This window comes from Anabrus simplex, chromosome 1 (genome assembly GCF_040414725.1).
Source record: "Anabrus simplex isolate iqAnaSimp1 chromosome 1, ASM4041472v1, whole genome shotgun sequence".
Classification (NCBI taxonomy): Eukaryota; Metazoa; Arthropoda; class Insecta; order Orthoptera; family Tettigoniidae; genus Anabrus; species Anabrus simplex.
This window is the reverse complement of record NC_090265.1, coordinates 558,238,813-558,258,233: the sequence shown is the minus strand read 5'-3', so window position 1 is coordinate 558,258,233 and position 19,421 is coordinate 558,238,813.

Sequence of the window (19,421 nt, the reverse complement as noted above, 5' to 3'; positions counted from 1 at the left end):
AAATAAATTACAACAGCTGACAAACTAGTACGTAAAGCTAATAAAATTATTATTATTATTATTATTATTACAATCCTAATGGTGGATGTCCTGAGACTAGGTACTTCCCAGGTCACTGGAGTCACCTGGCTCATTTTGGTTTGGGGATGGAATTTGAGGCCGGATGGCCTTCCTGACGCAACGTATTTTTTCAGGGGAAAATTCCAACCCAGGATCGACTGGGAATCGAACCTCGATCGTTCGGGTGGAAAGCCAGTAGCTAAGCCATTACGCTACTCACATCCTCTTAATACAATCATTATCACGCCACATGACAATAAGATACAGAAGGACACTATGTAAACTGTATGTCCTATTTTATGGAGATAGAAATGGCCTACCGATAATAATTCTTTCTTTCTTAATCCATTTACTTTCCAGGGCTGGTTTTTCTCTCCGACTCAGCGAGGGATCCCAACTCTACCGACCCAAGGGTTGAGTCCTGGAGCGGGAGACTATGGGTCGGGGGATACAACTGGAAAGGAGGACGAGTACCTCGCTCAAGCGGCCTCACTTGATATGATGAACAAGGGGACTTGTGGGATGAGTGGGGAATGGGAAGATTGGAAGGGATAGACAAGGAAGAGGGAAGGAAGCGGCCGTGGCATTAAGTTAGCTAACTTCCCGGCATTTACCTGGGGGAGAAGTAGGAATCCATGGAAAACCTCTTCCAGGATGATGGAGGAGAGAATCGAACCCACTTCTACTCAGTTGATCTCCGGAGGCTGAGTGCACCCCGTTCCAGCCCTAAAACCACTTTTCAAATTTCGTGGCAGAGCCGGGAATCGAACACGGGCCTCCGGGGATGGCAGCTAATCACGCTAACCACTACACAACAGAGGGCCGTAAATACACTAGTGTCACCTGTGAACGTGATATTAATCTGGAAAGTCACAATCAAAATAAATTAATCAATAATTCCGGTACTAAATTTCCGTTTGAAATAATAATTCCGGTACTAAATTTCCGTTTGAAATCCAGTACACATAACCGTTTTATCCATCATTGGAGGGACATGGGTAAAGAATATCGGCGGTAGAAGAGATATTTGTACTGAAATACATGCCTCAATCAACAAGTGTTATGTCTATGAATACACCAGTTAAAAAAAGCCAACTTTTTCCTTTAACCGACGACATTAATGGCAGGAAGGAAAGGGGGAGAGGATGATCAAAGGACCCTTAATCAATTTTTTTAAACTCGCATTTCAAATGTTGAGGGAGAAATTGCATTAAGCGTTATTAACGGTTCCGCTATGTGTATGCTTTCGCCCAAATAGCGAATATAATTAGAATTATTATGTACTAACAACCCCACTCGCTATTACCACAGTAGTTTGTACACATTGCTACGGAAAACGTGGGAATATTCTTTTTTTATTGACGTCTATTTACGGTTTCATCAGATGCAAAATAAAAAAATTAATAAAAAGGCAGCATATTGAAACGTCAAACGCAGCTGCAGTACATATCAGTGGCTGAAGTGTACGGGGCTGCTCTGTGGTCTAGTATGCTGGCTGGATTCAAATTGAATCTCCATCTCTCTCTCGACCGTCATGACCAGACAACACCCACAGCCAATTCATTTCTTTGGTCTATTCCTATAGAAGAGCCATGTGCAGGCTTCGTAATTATAACAGGGACTCCAAAGAGCAATCCTCCATACTAAAAACGCCTGGTTTCCACTTTTAATAGTTACGAAAGCTCATCTTGTGTTGTTCACCCTCAGTTATGTAATCAAACAAAGTTTATTCCAATTTTTTATATCCTGTCTCAATACCTTTGTATTTATATGTTTCATTACGCGTTCCATGACCGAGCTCGGTTGCTGCAATCGCTTAAGTGCGACCAGTGGGTTTGAACCCCACTGTCGGGAGCCCTGAGGATGGTTTTCCGTGGTTTCACATTTTCACACCAGCCAAATGATGGGGCTGTACCTTCATTAAGGCCACGGCCGCTTCCTTCCCACTCCTAATCCTGTCCTGTCCCATCGTCGCCATTAAGACTTATCTGTGCTGGTGCGAGGTTAAGCAACTTTTCTTTTCTTTTCTTTTCTTTCTTTCTTTCTTTCTTTCTTTCTTTCTTTCTTTCTTTCTTTCTTTCTTTCTTTCTTTCTTTCTTTCTTTCTTTCATTCATTCTTTCATTCATTCTTAATCTGTTTACCCTCCAGGATTGGTTTTTTTCTCTCGGACTCGCCGAGTGAACTCACCTCTAACACCTCAAGGGCAGTGTGCTAGAGCTTGAGACTTTGGGTCGGGAGATACAACTGGGGAGGAGGACCAGAACCTCGTCCAGGCTGCTTCTCCTGCTATGCTGAACAGGGGTCCTGTGGGGGATGCGAAGATTGGAAGGGATAAACAAGGGAGTGGGAAGGAAGCGACCGTGGCCTTAATAAAGGTACAGCCCCATCATTTGGCTGGTGTGAAAATGTGAAACCACGGAAAACCATCCTCAGGGCTGCCGACAGTGGGGTTAGGGGCACGCAGATGTAAGCTTGCATCCGGGAGATGGTGGGTTCGAACCCCACTGTCGGCAGCCCTGAGGATGGTTTTTCGTGGTTTCCCATTTTCACACCAGGCAAATGCTGGGGCTGTACCTTAATTAAGGCCACGGCCGCTTCCTTCCAACTCCTAGGCCTTTCCTGTCCCATCGTCGCCATACGACCTATCTGTGTCGGTGCGACGTAAAGCCCCTAGCAAAAAAAAAAAAACAGTTGTTCTCCCTAGGCTGAGTGGACCCCGTTCCAGCTCTCGTACCAGTTTTCAAATTTCGTGGCAGAGCAGGGAATCAAACCCGAGCCTCCGGGGGTGGCAGCCTATCATGCTGATCACTATACCACACAGGCGGGCGTTAAGCAACTTGTAAAAAAAACGCGTCCATTCTCAACAAATTTGAAATCTATTAAGCTCTGGAGAAAAGTGAACAAATAAAGATATTTGGTGCCTTACACGACTTGAACTCGTGTGTAAAATGTGCTTATTGTTGTTTTAAGGGGCAGTACAACTAGGCAACTTGCGAAGTTCGGTACAAGTCTACCCACGCAAAGTTAACAAAGCGCCAATGAAACACGTAGGCTTGTTATGGTTAGTCCACACCAAAGTTAATAAAGAATGTTAACGAAAACATTTCTCAAGATGTTAATAAACTTTTGTTAACAAACTTCTTAACATTGCGTCCACACCAAAATATCTGTTTGTGAGGTTAAAATGGATAAGGTCAGGAAGAAGAAAATACAGCTGGAGCTTTCATTATTTTAATGAGTGCAATTAGAGAAAAACGCAGACGCAAAGTGTGGCAAAGAAAAATACTGGAAAAGCGTTTAGAATTAAATTTGCAGTGGATACTTAGTCCTATGACAGAACTTTCAATCCATGATGCTTTGAAAACTTTCTGAGAATGTCCCCACAAGACTTTCAGTTCTTGTTGACAGTAATTGGGTCTGAAATTGCAAGAAATGATACAAATTTATCGGAATGCCACCTGCATTAATGTTAGGCTAAGTATAACTTGTAAGATTCCTAGCGACTGGCGACTCCTACCAAGGATCATGTAAGAGTGTAAGAGAAATACGCCTACACTTCACTTAAGTATTTGTATAGTGTATACGAGTTACTTGCGATTCGACAGCCGATTTCGAAAAATAAAAAATAGTATTGTATTCCGCGCTATGAATTTGCGTGATCTAATTGCGTCTTTGCGCATGTGCGAACTGAAATATTAACGAAAACACGAAATGTTAATGAAAAGTTTCATTCACAAAAGTTAAAGAAATTTTGTTTATCAACACGCTTGAAAAGTTAATGAACACGCTATTTTGTTTATTAACAGACAGAAACGTTCATGAACATTGTTCATTAACAATGTTTATTAACAAAGTTAACGAAAACATCTTGGTGTGGACGCACCTTTACAGGTTGTATGAGGCCTACAACTCTTGTAAACTCTACCAGCTTGCAGGGATAGCGCCACCAGAAATTTATCGTGAGGTAGCTGCCAATGCAGAGAGAACCAAACAAGTCCATCAGCAATCGACCCGCTATATGGTTATGTACCCTAGAGTGAGGTACAAGTGAAACTTCCTGAAAACCACTGCAGTCTTTCAACCTACATCGGCTACAGCAAGGACACAAATGTGGTTTTCTCGACTTGAGAATCTATCTGGCCTCGCCTTCCACCTGGGCATGAACATACTTGAATTGTGTGGAGATAAGTCAGTCGTCTTCGTTCTGGAGTTGGAAGATCCAAAAAACAATCTCCAGAAATGGCACTTCCCTGCTGACAACGTTAACTGTGACTGCGGAGAACCCCAGCCCGTGGAACATCTACTGGATTGCATGCTGTACCCTGCATCTTGTACAGTAGAAGATCTCCTTGTCCACCTCTGTGGTGTAGTGCTCAGTGTGATTAGCTGCCAACCCAGCAGGCCCGGGTTCGATTCTCGGCCCTGCCACGAAATTTGAATTCAAGGGCTGGAACAGTGGCCACTCAGCCTCGGGAGGTCAAATGAATAGAGGTGGGTTCGATTCCCACCTGAGCCATCCTGGAAGTGGTTTTCCATGATTTCCCACTTCTCCACCAGGCAAATGCCGGGATGGTACCTAACTTAAGGCCACGGCCGCTTCCTTCCCTCTTCCTTGTCTATCCCTTCCAATCTTCCCATCCTCCCGCGAGGCCCCTGTTCAGCATAGCAGGTGAGGCCGTCTGGGCGAGGTACTGGTCATTCTCCCCAGTTGTATCCCAGACCCAATGTCTCACGCTCCAGGACACTGCCCTTGAGGCGGTAGAGGTGGTATACCTCGCTGAGTCCGAGGGAAAAACCAACCCTGGAGGGTAAACATATTAAGAAGAAGAAGAAGATCACCTTGCGACACCAAACGCTGTTGAGGTTGCACGTCACTGGTTTACCGGGGTGTGACTCAGCTTAAGATTGTCATTTGTGTAAATACACACTTGGTTTGTTTCGGACTCGAATGAATAATTAATTACTGTAATGTCTGGCTGCTCCATGGCTAAATGATTAGCATACTGTCGTTTGGACCAACGTGTCCCAGGTTCGATTCACGGTAGGATCGAGGATTTAAACTTCCATTAGTTATTTCCAATGGCTCGGGTGCTGGTTGTTTGTGCCGTTTTCATCATTAGAATTCATCATAGGTAGGGCCCCATTCTTATAGACGCGCAGGTCGCTTGCTCGGCATCAACTCCAAAGACCTGCACCAGGCTTCTCCGGAGGCTACACGCCATTATTTAACACAGAGATGAGAAATGAAGAACTTAGAACAATGAGGGTATCAGCGAAAGAAAGGAAAATACCATGAGGGCTTTAGAACGAAGGACACCTCAGACCACTAAATGTAAAAGCTTCGGTAAAGAACAGGAATTGACAAAGAGAGATAAAAGTGGGAAGCCTGGAACAAGTAAATCAATGGAATGGCAGGTTCAGAAAGAGATTTCGTGTTCGTCAAACCACGCTCTCAAGTTGAGAATCCCTTGTAAGTCATCCCTTTTAGTCACCACTTACGTCAGGCAGGGGCTAGGGTGACCAACGTTTGAAGGAAGGAATGAAAGACAAGACAGTCAAAAAAGGGGGATATTCCACAATTTTGGGCAACAGCTACATATTTTAGCTGTTATTTTAAAAGGACAAAAATTGTAACATTTTCAAAAGCATCGTATTGCCAGTTTCCCCTCTTTTCTAAACATGAGCATTTTTACTTAAGAAATAACGTAGAAAATCCATTTCACTCATCCTTATTGTACAATTTATTTTCCTGTCCGTGGGTTGAAGACCCTTCATCCATGAGAAACACTGAGCGTCTTCTTGCAAAGTCTACAAAACGCCTTGTGGGCATTACCTCGGTCAGGAGATAAGTACGGCGTATTGGTTTCTCACTTTGTATTATATGCACATTCGCGTTTACTTTCCCTTTTGTCTTCTCGGGTTTAAACGATGGCTTTCTTTTTGTGACGAAGTAGAAGTACAATCATCACTATACGACGCCGAATCAATTTCAAAAATCACAAAAAATTGATGTTGATGTGGTTCGTGCTACAAAAAGGCCACACACGTACGAACTAACGGGAAGTCGGAAGGAACATACGAATAGCTTCTCCAAAGATACTATAAGATACTTCTTTGCACCTTCAAGGATCATACTGTTGGCAGCAGTTCCGCTATGTTTAGTTGAAGCTAGCTAACAGGACAGTTACGTGTTGTGAAAATTCGTACCGATGACAATAACACGAAAATGTGTTCAGATAGAAAACGGAGCAATTGCGGAACAAATGACGTCCCGCGCGGGACCTTTACAAAATAACTTAAAATGCGGGACGTCCCTCAGGACGGTTGTTCACCCTACAAGAGTCGCCGCAAACGTACAAAACGTTCCTATCTCGAGAGGAAAATTTTCAGCACTCCAGGTATCAGGATGGTGATGGCTGATATTCCATTTTAAGGATAAATTTAACTGTCTCTAACCACAGAGAGGGAAGGAGAGGTCTGATCCCTCGAATAGCGGAAATATAGGAAAAGGAGAGAGAGAGAGATATGTGTCATGGAACGCGTGAACATGAAGGACTGCTCGGTCTCAGATTCGGAAGATAACAATAGTTAACTAAGGGAGATTGATAGGAAAAGATGAAAGGGAGGATCCTGGCACAGGTACGTTGAAGCAACAGCAGACTCAGACAGAAACCCTGTAGTCACGGTTTAGAAAGGAAGAGTTCGTAGTGTGACTGCTGATATCATGATCATAGTCCCAGGACATCAAGACATGCAGTTTTATTTAGAATCCGAACTACAGGAATGTGACTTTTCATTTAAAAAAAAAACCCACTTGCTTTGTCAGCAACTCGAACCATGGCCATCTCAGCGAGAAGCCCTACTGTTTGAGAGCACATGGTTGATCGTCCCTTTTAGTCACCTCTTACGACAGGCAGGGGATACCGTGAACCCCTGATATTGGGATTCCACCATTGATCCACAGAGGGGGATTTCCTCTAAGCTAATTTGCAGAGGCTTAATCTGAGAAGGCGGCATTTGCCGAAATTTCTGATAGATGCGGTAGCTGTATCTGTGAACAAAGTGAATTCTTTACCGTTCCAAAGTAAGTCAAATCTAAAATGTAATATAACCAAGCAGAGTAGGGACTGTGACGGCGAGCAGCGCCATTCATAAATCGAAGTCAGAAAGTTTGAATTGGTTTAAACGAAGAGGGAGTGAGAGAGGGAGAGAAGAATAGAGTGTGATTATCGGAAAATACAAGTCGTAGGTGGAACAAGTCAAACAAAACATAGGGGGAACTCTCGACATGCCACCTCCAGGATGACGAAACTGAAACTTCCCGTCGAAATAGGCCATTAGACTTAGAATAGAATAGAATACTCCTGTCCCCTAGTTTGATAACCTGAAATTGAGGAGGGGGTAATCATTTATTGTAATGCAAACAGTGTTTTGATATATGTATTCTTCTCCCTATTAATACATCAAACATTACAATTAATTTCCAAATTGTAGTTTATTTATTTATTTATTTATTTATTTATTTATTTATTTATTTATTTATTTATTTATTTATTTATTTATTGTGTCGTAAACGTTAACAGAGTTATATAGTCTAAGACTAACATGTATCTTACACTCCCTATGTTGTATTAGAACCTACTTTTGTCTCATCAGCCTTTATAGTGTTATACTACAATTACAACATACATTTTGAATGAACTGAATGACTGGAAGAATGACCGAATGCCTATATGACTTGGTGAGTAAATGATTTCATGACTGAATTGTGCTCGTGCATGAATGAATAAATAAATAAACCCTCTTCTCACCCAGTCAAGGATAGCCACTAACTGGGGAGAGAGCATTCATGATTGATTGATTGATTGAATGAATAAATGAATGAATGAGTGAATGAATGAATGAACTGTACAAAACATTTTTTAAAAGCCCTCTCTTCCAGTCACGGAAAACCTCCGACAACAAGGAATCTTCTCCCTTTGTGCTGTGGATAGCTGAAGCTTGTCCCGGTAAATACTGGGGCTGGGGGCCCTCTTCTTCGTCTTTTCCTAACTACAGTCATATTCATAAAAACAGAACACCTTGAAAAACTAGAGACAGGAAGTTCATATTCACAGGACATGTTCAGTAGTATGTTTTTCAGAAACGATTAGCATTTCGTCACCTAGGTTCAGCATGTGTCCTGTTGCCTAGTAGGCACTGTGTCCTCCATGGGCACTGATAACTTGTTCCATGCGTGATGGCATCGAAGTGTATAAGGCGCGAATGGCGTCCTGGGGTATAGCCATCGATGATACATTCACCTGGTTCCACAGTTCTACTTTGGTGGTTGGCATTGAGTCACAGCGCCGTGCCCGTCGTTGCACTATATCCCACACATTTTCGATTGGCGACAAGTCCGGTAATCGGGCGGGCCAGGGCAACAGTCTGACATCCTGTGACAAGAAGGCACGTGTTTGTGTAGCAGCATGTGGTCGCACATTGTCCTGCTGAAATATGGCGTCTGAAGTGTCGTGTACAAAGGGTGTTATTCACGTAGGTCAAACTGGTCACAGTGCCCTGGACATGCACCAACTGTGATTTGTGGTTGTACCCAGTAGCACCCCACACCTTAAGGTCTTGAGTTGGCGCTGTACGTCTTGTGCGAATGCAGTCAATGTGATGCCTCTCCCCCTGTCTGCGGCGAACCAAAATGAGACTATCATTTTCAATCAAACATAACCTGGATTCGTCCGAAAACGCTATCTGCTGCCATTCCTGTCCCCAGTGACGTCGTTCCATACACCATTGCAGTCTAGCGTGTTTATGCACATTAGTCAAAGGTAGGCGGAGATGTGGACGACACGCCGGTAACCCAGACCGTAATACACGGCGACGGACTGTCACTCCTGATAGTGTACGATGTGTTACACTGTTCCACTGGTGCGTCAAAGCCGAGGAGGACACAGACCTGTCTTTCAATGCCATTCGGATGAGTTGTGCTCTATGGCATTCTGTGAACCATTTTGTACACACCCGTTACACTGCCGACACATTTTTGTCCCACACGAACCGCAATTTCCCGGATGGATGCATCACGTTCTCTCATGCCAATAATCTGCCCTTTTTCAAACTCACACATTTGAGGGTACGGTTCTCACATACGTCTGCGAAGCATCCTGCATGTATGCTCAAGTCACACTGCTCCAATACCTTCGATTTATAGCGACAAACGAGAGCTGCAGGTACATTTTACCAGTTGGTGGTGGTGCACCGAGATATCGATGTGGACCTTGAACCTGAGAGCCGACATGGTTCACATGCTAAACACTTCTTCAGAACATACTAATGCACATGTCCCGTGAATATGAATTTCCTACCTCCAGTCTTTCAAACTGTTCTGGTTTTTATCAGCATGAGTGTATTTACGCCTGGAACCGTTTGTGGATTAAGCCCACTTTTACGTCTGGTTGCCTTTCCTGACACTAACAGTATGTGAAGAGATATATTCACTATTGCGCGTTTATGTGGTGGTTTGTAATGTGATGTGTTCCACGTAAATATCTACCTCACCCCAAGCTAGATGAATTACCATCCTCTGCCTGGAGGATTTCGAACTAGGAACCTTCTAAGCCGAAGGTCACAATGCTGGCCATCCAGCCAGTCGACATGGTTTCAACGGCCTTACCGTCCTAGAAGTGGAGAAACTACTGAACTACTAAACAGGATAGCATTAGGCTATACATTAAATGATTAGTATACAGAGGCGTAGCAATAGAAAGGTGGACAATGCACGCAAGGCGTATTTCTCCGTTAATTTTAGCCGTATCGAAAAAAAGTAGCCTACATATTGAAAGTTGTGCAGAATGCAACTGAAACCATCCGTACTGATATATATACAGTGTATTCACTGAAGCTAAAATTGATAGAAATGGCCGGAATTTTCTTAGAGTGAAAATGGGAAACAATAAATGGTGGGCTCATCCTTGTTACACATATAATATACAACCCGCAACACAATTTGCAACAGGCCGGCCCCGCGAGACTGCGCATCGCTGGAAAGACACAAACAAGAACCTCCATCGCTCAGGCTCTCAGAAGATCCGGATTCGCCGTCCACGAAGAGATCCATGGTTTGGCAGAGGCTGGAAGCACTCTAAGGACCTATACGTTTGCCTACAAAGACAGCAATGTACATACTGACATAGTCAAGTCATAAATGAGACATACTTCGGTTGAAGCTATATTTTGCTCTGGTCTGTGTCGAGAAACAAATGCAAAAATAAAGCATCTATCACGAAATAGTCATTATTTTGCGTTCTGGCTAGCGGGTAGGTTTCCTCTTGATCGCCTTCCATTCTTTTGTATCTTTCACCTTCCTCTGAATTCTTTCATAACTTCCTCCTGTTTTGCTTAATTCGCCTAACATCTGGTATCTGGTACCAATCCTTCGAGTACCTCGACTAGCAATCATCTCCTTCTTAAAGGATGCTTTATCTATTTCATTTTACTATTATTCACGATCTGTAACATACTTCTTTCCTCTCCAACTCCCTTTAACACCTCTTCATTCTTCACTTCTAATTTTCACCACATCCACATCTCAAATGCTTCAATTCTTCTCTCATCCTCACCGCCCATACACAGCAACACTTCGTCAGACGTTTCCCCAATTCTTCATTCAGGCTACCACAACGCAGTCTCTTCTTCCTGTTACATCCTTCTCTAGCTGATGCTATTCTGACAGATTTCTTGTCCACATTGCATGTCCTCCCTAATCCAGCTACCCAGGTACTTGAAGGCCAATATCTGTTCTATTTCCTTATGCCCTATCATGTACGTCGCTCTTCAGTCCTTTAATCCTATAATCATCCGTTTTGTTTTCTCTGTATTTATTTTCATTCTATATTCCTAGCATTCCTCACTTAGATAACATTTCATTCAGTATCCTTTCGCTTTGTGCCAAAAGCGCCATGTCGTCGGCAAATCTGATGCATTCCACCCTTCTCTTTTTTTCAATTTGCTTTACTTCGCACCGACACAGACAGGTCTTATGGCGACGATGACATAGCAATGGGCTAGGCGTAGGAAGAAAGCGCCCGTGGCCTTAAGGTACAGCCCAAACATTTGCCTGGTGCGAAAATGGGAAACCACGTGAAACCATCTTCAGGGCTGCTGACAGTAGGTTTCGAACCCACTATCTCCCGAATGCAAGCTGACAGCTGTGCGACCCTCACCGCACGGTCAACTCTCCCGGTGAACCCTTCTTTTACTAATCCTGATACGTCTTATCCCATCCAAGCACAATCCTACAATCTCTCCAAATTGCCGCGATGAGCAGCTCAGACGGTAGATCGCTAGCCTTCTGATTCCAAGTTGGCAGGTTTGAACCTGGCTCAGTCCGGTAGTATTTGAAGGTTCTCAAATACGCCAGCCTCGTGTCGGTAAATCTACCGCAAAGAATTCCTGCGGGGCAACATTCCGGCACCTCGGCGTCTCCGGAAACCGTGAAAGTAGTCAGTTTAATGAAAAAACAGCATTATTAGTTTATCATCGAATTCATTATTATTATTATTATTATTATTATTATTATTATTATTATTATTATTATTATTATTATTATAGACGAACAAACACCAACGGCAAGCGCTTAATTGAACTGTGTAGATTACATCAGTTGAAGATCATGTCCTCAGTTTTCTCCAGAAAGCCAAAATATCAGACCACCTGGCAATCACCGAACGCAGCTATAGGATCATTTCAAATCGATCATGTTGCAATCAGTGTAAAATGCAGGAAAGAGATCATAAATGTCAGAGTTCGTAAAGGATGGAATGTTGATTCTGACCATTTCTTCACACAAAGACCAGATTACTGCCAAAACGAAATATACCTTCTACCACAGTTCCACCAAGGATTGATCCCCAATTCCTGTCGGAGAATAAAGAACGTTTTGCAACCGACATCTTGCAAAAAAATATGAAAGACTGGAACCAAATGAAGTCCACCATATGCGAAACGACCAATAACCTTGGACAACCTCGAAGGAAGAGACGACATAGATGGTGGAATACTGAATGCGATCTTGCAGTTGATGAGCGTGCCGCAGCGTGGACGAAGTGGTACTCGACTAAACGAAAGGAAGATTGGGAGAATTTCAGAATGATGCGGAAACTGTCGAGTAAGACCATCAGACGTGTGAAAAGATCTTACGATCGGTCAAGACTGGAGAAGTTAGATGAAGAATTCAAAATGTACAACACCAGAAACTTTTATCGGGCCTTCAAAGAGGAACTTTCAGGTTATAAACCACAATGTCTTCACTTTAAGAATACAGACGGGGAGTTGGTCACCTGCAACAGCCAGAACGTGGAACTTTTGGCAAACTACTTTGAGCAGCTGCTCAGTTGCGAAGAGCCCACGGAAAGATTACCTGTTGAAGATCCTCCAGAGATACACCTCCCATCTAACCCACCAACAATGCAGCAAGTTGCTAATGCCAACGGACATCTTAAGAACTGCAAAGCACCCGGGGAAGATGGTATCATTGCGGAAGCTCTAAAAGCAGGTGGAAATAAGATCACAGAGGCCATACACCAGATCTTGATCGATTGCTGGGAGACTGGCAGGATCCCTGATGACTGGAAATCAGCTATCATACACCCTTTACATAAAAAAGGTGACCACAGTGATGTCAACAACTACCGAGGGATATCTCTGCTGTCAGTAGCATACAAAGTGCTGTCAAGGATTTTACTGGACAATGTAGAAAGCCAATGTGATCGAACGATTGGTGAATATCAAGGAGGATTTCGGCGGGGACGGTCTTGTACCGAGCAGATCTTCAACCTAAAAACCATTCTCCAATAAAACAAGTAAGGAGTATGAACATCGCTGTGGTTTTCGTCGACTTTAAAAAAGCTTATGATTCCATCGACCGCCAGACACTCTTCTCCGTACTGCAAGAACGAGGTGTTGATTACAACACACGCACCCTCATCCAACAGACTCTTACGGATACAACATCTAAGGTGAAGTTCAGGGGAGAACTATCTCGGACTTTCAAGATAAAAACTGGAGTACGGCAGGGTGATGCCCTCTCACCCATTCTGTTTAATCTAGTGCTTGATAAAGTCATCAAGAACTGGGAATGTACACTGAGGAATCTAGAAATCAAACCAGTTGCCATTGGAGCCGGGACTCGAAAGATTGAGATCAGGTGCCTAGCATTCGCAGATGGCATTGCAATCCTAACCAACAACTCTAAGGATGCTGTCATTGCTATTGAAGCCCTGCACGAGATAGCGGTGAAGGCTGGATTACACATATCGTATGACAAAACGAAGTACTTTGAGACTCGGCATCCCGGTAACCCCCCTTTGACGACCATACATGGAACGATTGGGAAAGTCAATCGCTTCCGCTATCTTGGTGAATGGGTCCACCCCAATGGTAGAGACGGTACATCCATCCTAGAAAGGTGTAGCAAACTCAATGCAGCGTACCAACTATCCCACAACCATTATAATAAGAGGTGCATTTCGAAAAATGCTAAGATCTGTCATTACAAAACTGTTGTCAGACCACAGTTTTTGTACGCCTCTTAGACCCTCCTGATGAACAAAAAAGGCACCATGGATGATCTAGAGAACGCCGAAAGACGTATCCTCAGGAAAATTTATGGACCGAGATTGCTCCCAGATGGAACCTACAGACTTAAATCGAACTCTGAGCTCTATCGACAGTTAGAATCAGCCAATACCAGCATGCGACGTAGGAGGCTTAAGTTCTATGGACACCTACAACGAATGGACAGCAACAGGCTTACCAAGAAGATCTTTTCTTTGGTTAAAAGCTACAAGACTGGAAGCTTATGGCTTAATGAAGTACAGAAGGACTTGGATTCGGCTGGGATTTCAGATATTGATATAGAAGACCGTTCCAAATTTTGTGCTATGGTACAGTCTTGGACCCCACCACCTAGAGTTCCTAGAAGTCGGAAGCCCCTTTCACAGGAGAGAAAGGAGAAATTATCAGCAGGGCTCAAGAGATATTGGGAACAAAGAAGAGCATCGAGGAAGAACTAGTCACCAGCGCTCCTTAGTGGGCTTAAATCAATAATAATATTATTATTATTATCTCTTCCAAATATAATAGTGCTTGAAACAGTAGCAAGCTAAAACGAAGTATGAGGCGTAAATTTGTACGCATAAGATCATAATTTATTGTATTTATATTATTTACGTGGGGGTAGGCTTAGGAAAGAGACGAGAAAAGCACCATGCAAGTATGACTAAATTGACATGGGAACACTATTCCTATAGTAAGTGTAATATCTCCTATAGTACACCCAACTTTCAAAGATTACAAAATAGACCTAATGGTGCTCAGAAACGAGCATGCTGTTCACCCCTGTTCTCGGCACTCGAATAGAGACACACGTAACATTCATCAAGCGAGCAATATACGATGTACTGAGACCTCATTCACAGCTATGTACCATATACAAGGATACAGTAGCTACATAACATACAATAACAACTCTTGTACAGTTAATTGCCCTTTGTTAAACGTCAAAGGAAGTTCGTATAAACCTATTCATTTTAACTGATGGGAATAGACTTTATGTAAATTGTATCAGTATGATAAATACTGTACCTATATCAGCGATAGGCAGAAATAGTTAATGAGTCCTTATTGACGTCATACATCATGTTTAACCAGGAGGCCATGAAGTTAATTAGTTTACAAATCGGGTAGGCACCGCTAAGTGGATAATTTAAATATTCTTCAAGCTTAATCAGCGTGGGTTTTATTTGATAGATACATATAGAGAGTCAACCAGGGGAAATACATTCTCATTCAGTCGCAATATGTCAAAGTAATGGTCTGGAGTGACTCACTGAGTGGGTGCAAGGAGCAATACAATGTGGTGGAGACCAGTATCACAGATGCGGTTCGCAGCCACAAACGAAGAATTCCACGACGTAATAAATTAGGGTAAACTAATGTTACACCTTTCCGTAACGTCAACGAAATGCATAACTAAGATGTAATTAGATGTAATATATATGTGGACGTCATAAATTCGTAATACAGACAATCAGCATCGCTTGCTTTTACAGGTATTAATGCAGGCCTATTCCATTGGCGGCTCATGAGATCTGTAGGACAAAAAGCGGAGCAAAGGGATCTCTTTTCCCTTGGACGAGTGGAAGGTAAAGGCTTTCACAATCATTCACCACGGCTCGAAGTGGTATAGAGTGGTTAGATCTATATCCGGTCGCTTTTGTCCCCAGGAATTAACGTGGTACTCCTTTTGGGTGTAGGATGAGTGAACCTTAAAACCATGTGCTCCTTCAAAAGCGGAAATCTCTTTTCTTAATTTTTCGACTTTCTGACTGGGAATCGAACTCACGTCCTTTCAAGTGAACCGAAAACAACTTTACCGTATTGGCTAGGCAGTCTTCAGAACCTTTTTTTTATTTATTTAATTATTTATTTATTTATTTATTTATTTATTTATTTATTTATTTATTTATTTATTTATTTATTTATTGCACACTACAGCACTTAGTGTCCTAATTACAGTGCCAGCTACGTTATATAAAAGGGGCTGCCTGGCCGGGGCGGTAAAGGTGTGCTCGGTTCGCCCGAAAGGACGTGGGTTCGAATCCCCGGCAGGAAGTCGTAAAATTTAAGAAACGAGGTTTCCACTTCCGGAGGTGCACACGGCCCTGAGGTTCACCCAGTCTACACCAAAAATGAGTACCAGGTTAATTCCTGGAGGCAAAGGCGGTCGGGCGTAGAGCTAACCACTCTACCCCATCAAGTGCCGAGGTTGCGGATAGTGGAAGCCTTTACCTTCTACTCCTCCAAGGGCCTTCATGGCCTGTACGGAGATGACTTTTGCTTTTTACGTTATATAAAGTATATATATGATCGCTATTTTTATTATATAGACTACTATTTATCCCCCGATATCTTGTGTTTAACTTTTCAAGCAATTATTTAAAACGTCCGGTTATCACTACCGTGGACCATTTTCAAAGTCCTGAAAATGTATGTTTGCACTTCATTGATACACCCCTACCAGAAGCGCACGGTTTATTGTTGTCGTTGTCATCGGGAGATAGTGGGTTCGAACCCCAGTGTCGGCAGCCCTGAAGATAGTTTTCCGCGGTTTCCCATTTTCACACCACGCAAATGCTGGGGCTGTATCTTAATTAAGGCCACGGCCGCTTCCTTCCCATTCCTAGGCCTTTCCTGTCCCATCGTCGCCATAAGACCTATCTGTGTCGGTGCGACGTAAAGCAAATAGAAAAAAACAGTTGCCGTCCGTCCAACTGAGTTTATACGTGGCTTTCTTATTGTTAACATTTTCTTCGCTACTGTGTTTTCTTAAAGGCCATTTAATTTTAAAATTAATTTTATTTCATTCAAAATTAACATTGCTTTCTTTAGAGTTGGCATCAGGCATACTGTTTCATTTTCCGAAATTACGAGATGTCCTATCTTCTCCCGAGAGTGTTAGGGCCTATGCAATTTGTATCATTTCTTCAGGTAAAGCACAACGGAATTGCAAATTATTTCTGTAAATACCTTCTATCCTGAAGTAACACTATTAACTCCACATGTAGGCCTAAATATGTAAGCAATACTTTTGTTATGCCTATACCCGATGTCCTCCTGTGGGTGGGGGCGGTTGAATAACATCAACTGTATCCCCTGCCTGTCGTAAGAGGCGACTAAATGGGGCCCCATGGGCTCTCAACTTGGGAGCGTGGGTTGGCCACCACGGATCCCTTAGCCGAGTCCTGGCATTGTTTCCACGTACTTGTGCAAGGCTTTCATCTATCCTATCCGACCTCCCTTGGTCAACTCTTGTTCTTTTCCGATCCCGACAGTATTAGAGTACTCGAGGCCTAGGGAGTCTTTCATGTTCATGCCCTTCATGGCCCTTGTATTCCTTTCGTCGATATCTTCATTTTTCGAAGTGTCGGATCCCTTCCATTTTTCTCTTTGATTAGTGTTATATAGAGGATGGTTGCCTAGTTATACTTTATATTAAAACAATAATCATCACCACCAACACCACTACCACCAATGCCCGATGTAAAATCTGATTGAACAGCATTGTATTCAGAATCATGGCAGTCAGTATAATACCGTACATTGTAGATAATCCTGTAGTCTGGTTGCGAACTATTTTAGAAAGGTTACAAACAGGCCCGTATACAACTTTAGGGATGTCTTTCAAAGGTATTAACGATTTTTTCATGGGTAACAAGAGGGTCGTGACTCACGGAAGTTGTGTTGTTAAGTGACCTGTAAATCTGAGGGATCATCTGTCTACTCTCTCCATATTTACACCGTTAAGTGGGAGCTGGTAAATATTTTGACTCAGACTCAGCCCGCAGCATTTCCGTAATGTGAGCCCGCTGACTGAGTGACTTGTCATGGCTAAAGAAGAAAACGCCCAGCGTAATGAATCACAGGCAACAAATGGATAAATTATTCTCTACAGATTCGATAGGCTTTATTTGCTCTGTTAGCAGAGAGTCCTTGAAAACATGTGCTACAATGGGGCGTTGATAGCTAAGTTCACTTCCTTCTCCACCACAGACTACAACATATGTCTTGTACCAATCAAAGGATACAAATTGTATGCAAGGTTTTGCGGATTACCTTCGCCATTATTCATATCCATAGGGGCCGATGACCTTCGATGTTAGGCCCCTTTAAACAGCATCATCTTCATATCCAGTGAAAATAATAGTTCGTCTGTGTTCCCGTGAATGTTATGATTCATTTCTTGATCGTGAGATAGATTCCGAACCAGGCTGATGGCATTTTTTTAGGTTCACAAATATGACTGTCGTATGAAAATAGATCTAATATCAAGAAGAAAAACGCCGGGCTGAGTGGCTCAGACGGTTGAGGCGCTGGCCTTCTGACCCCAACTTGGCAGGTTCGATCCTGGCTCAGTCCGGTGGTATTAGAAGGTGATCAAGAGGGAGTGGATTTGTATGTAATTACATATTTTTCTTGCGTAAGTTTTAACGCAAGTTACGAAGTTCATTATTCCTATTGTGCATCCCCAAGTGTAAAAACCGAATCTTATTTCACATAAAAACACATATTTTCACATTTTTTAAATGTAAATACATATTTCAAGAAAATCTATAATAAGCACATAAATCGGCAATATTTGTTGATCAATAAAATTGAAAATGCTTCTGTGTTATAAAATAATGCTCATATTTTCATTTTACAATCACGGTATTGTTTTAACAGTGTATTTAACATCATGTATCTGAATGTTTCGGCTATTTATGGACTTCCCTCCATAAGTTCTAAAACTTGCTGGTCACTGGCTACGTCGTTACATTTAGACAGCGATTTGATTTGCTGCACAAGATGTTTCCTTGCATGATGTCATTCCAACTCTTTATGAGTCAGCCCTCTCGGGATTTGTTTATAGAATATCAGCGAAAGGCAGTCACGGAGAGATAAGGTGACGTAATTCCGTTACGACATGGGAGACTCGGAAGAATATAGCCCCACCATTAGGTAGTGGAATTTCATCACTCCTAAGAGTAAGGTTAGCTGTTCGGGTCCATATATCATTCCCGTGGTCGTGTGATTTTGTATGGATTTATAAGAAACATTTCCTTCAGTGTCCGCTACTATTCTTTTTATTGAAACAGTGATTCACCGTAAATGCGTGTGTCGTAACCTGCAAAATAATGCCAAAAGAGAAGTCGATTACAAGATCGCGTCTTCAACAATATGTAGTGGAATTTAAAAGCATTTTCACTACCGATGGAAAAGTATTATTTTGCCAACCGTGTGGTAAAACAGTACGTGCAGATCAACGTTCTCAACTAACCCAGCATTTGCCTGGAAATAAGCATACTGCGGCTGCTTCGCGTGTGCGTTCGCGACAATTACTAATAGCAGAACCAGCTACTTCAAATGCAGGCCCATCTACATATTCCCAGTATTATTTAGATGTGTGCAGAGCATTTGTTTGCGCCGACATTCCTCTTGGTAAAATAAATAACCCGGGACTGAGAAATTTCCTAACAAAGTACATTAATTTTGAGCCTCCAGGCGAATCCACATTAAGGAAAAACTATCTCCCAAAATGTTACGAAGAAACTTTACAGAGAATTCGGGCAGTATGTGATAGCGAAAAACTGTGGGTGAGCATTGTCGAAACCACTGATTCAAGTGGCAGAAAAGTAGGAAATGTTGTAGTTGGTGTGTTGAAGAATGACAAAACTGCTTGCGAACATTCTCATTAATTGCTAGCGTGTAAAGAAATACTTGCTGCAAACCATGTCACTGTAGCTAGGTTATTCAATGAAGCCATGCA